Genomic DNA, 2500 nt, shown 5'->3' with positions numbered 1-2500 from the left:
TTAAAGTAGAGAAGCTAGGTAGTGTCTCAGTTGGATCTGATACGAGACTACCACCAGAGGGAAGTTGTCTTGTCCATTCTTCATTTGTAAATTTCATTTGTTAATGCTTCATGTTGTATATTATATATCAATTTCAAACTAGCTAATTCTATTTCTTCTGCAGTGAAGGGACTCTGTATCTTCCTCCCTTTACAATTATCTATGAATCTTAACACATATGCTGTTACCCTTAAGGCCTTTTCCAAATCACTAACCTTATCTAAATCAATCAGGGGAGAGTGGGCTACTTGAACACTAAGGCATATAGGTACACTTGCGGTACAGGGCACTTCTAAGTCTTAGCCTTGTTTTACATCTTCCTTATCATGACAAAGGACATTGGATAACAAAGGGGTCCATGCAACCACTGACTATTGTGAACAAGTTTGTCTGCTAACACGCCACAAGTTATTATGTCGGCAGGCTTTTCTTCACTTGGACAATGCTGCCAACACTCAGGTGATGCAAACTCGTTAATTTCCTTTACTCTATTTGTTACAAAAACATCTTTCTTGCTTAAGTCACCTTTGATCCACGACAAGGCAATTGTGGAGTCGCTCCAACACATAACTTTAGTTCTATTGTCTAAATGTAGGGAATTTTTGACGAAGTTTACCAATCTACTACACAAGAGTGCACCCAGTAATTCTAAACGGGGCAATGTTAATGCCTTTATTGGTGCAACACGTGACTTGGACGTAACTAATGAGAACTTCAATGATCCATTGTCCACAGGTAGTCGCAGATACACACATGCGCCATATCCCTTTTCAGAGGCATCACCAAACCCATGCAACTCAATATTATCATTAAAATCTCCCCAAAGCATACCTGGAAAATAACTTCTTTCCACATGAAATGCATTGAGACTTCGACCACTATGAATCCACTTTTGAAACCTTACTTTTAACCCTAAGAGCAATTCTTCATCCCAATCTACCTTTAATTTCCACACCTCTTGAAATAGAATCTTATCATATATGATGAATGAACTTTTAAGACCTAAAGGGTCAAACATCTTTGTTATTATACTTAGAATACTTCGTTTGGTGTGGGCTTCGTAAGATCTATGCTACAATCTGCCTGTATACTATGTACGTCACTGAATTTATAATTAATTTATCATTAAAATTATTATCATAACTATTATCATTATTATCATCATTGTTATTATTATAATAGTAATAACAATAATGATAGTCATAATGATAATAATAATCATGACAATAATGATGATAATAAGGATAATGATAACGATGATGGTAATGATAACACTAAAACAATGATAATAGTAATGTTAATACCAATAATACTGATGATAATGATAACGACAAGAATGCTAATGATAAGAGTAATAATGATGATATCACATCCACATCTGGATGAAGGGGAATCGAACGCGGTCCTGTTGCTCAGGATGATCATCGTCATCCTCGTCATTATCATCATCATCATCACCTTCGTCATTATCATCATCATCCTCGTCATTATCATCATCATCACCTTCGTCATTATCATCATCACCTTCGTCATTATCATCATCATCCTCGTCATTATCATCATTACCTTCGTCATTATCATCATCTTCATCACCTTCGTCATTATCATCATCATAATGACAATTATTATGATTATTAATGAATGATGATGATGTGATAATGACTGTAACAATAATGATAATGAGATCGATGATATTACAAATAGTAATGAAAATGATAAAGAAAATTATTAACAACAACTGCAATATCCTGCAACGGCTATGGTGAGTGATTCTCACAGGTGCGTGTTCAAGAGAGACGCCGGTGCTCAGTAAGAGCACCAGATCAAATCATGCGGTTTATGACAAGGGGAGAGGACATGACAAACACAACAACACAAAGAGTGTACAGGCACAAACACATTACCAGGCCAGGAAGCAGGAGAGGAGGACGAGGTCATATGGGCGGGTCGCTCGGTCAACCAACAATTTTTTCAGTTCAGTTCAGTTCAGAGAGATTTGCGAAGACGTCCCTTCGCTACATGCACAAGGCGGCCCGGCCTCTGGCAGATATAATTGCTGTCTCATCTGATCATCATCACTGAATGCTTACCGTGGCGGTCGGATTGCCTGTAGGCGCTCCAGTTGCCAGGGGGAAAGCGATAGGCATAGCCGCCTTACCAGCCCGGCGGCTGTCGCCTCTGGGCCCTGCCTGAGGAAGCGAGTGTGCTCGCATTCCATCAGGTAGTGCTCTACCTTGGCGTCCGGCGCGCCACAATGTTCACAGCGTCGCTCATCATGCTCAATGGGGGGTATGATTTGCCACGCACAAGGGTAGCCTACTCTCAGCCTGTGAAGGATGACTTCGGCTCGCCTTGATATTTTTGGCGAGATTATCAGCGACTCATAGCCTGTGGCGTCTGAGTACCAGCTGGCCGAGGGGGAGGTTCTCGCTTCCTCTCTATGTCGCTGCAGGGCACCGAC

The sequence above is a fragment of the Penaeus japonicus genome, unplaced genomic scaffold (assembly GCF_977035675.1).
Source record: "Penaeus japonicus unplaced genomic scaffold, GWHDUDI00000001_assembly GWHDUDI00000035, whole genome shotgun sequence".
Classification (NCBI taxonomy): Eukaryota; Metazoa; Arthropoda; class Malacostraca; order Decapoda; family Penaeidae; genus Penaeus; species Penaeus japonicus.
Note: the sequence above shows the minus strand (reverse complement) of the source record.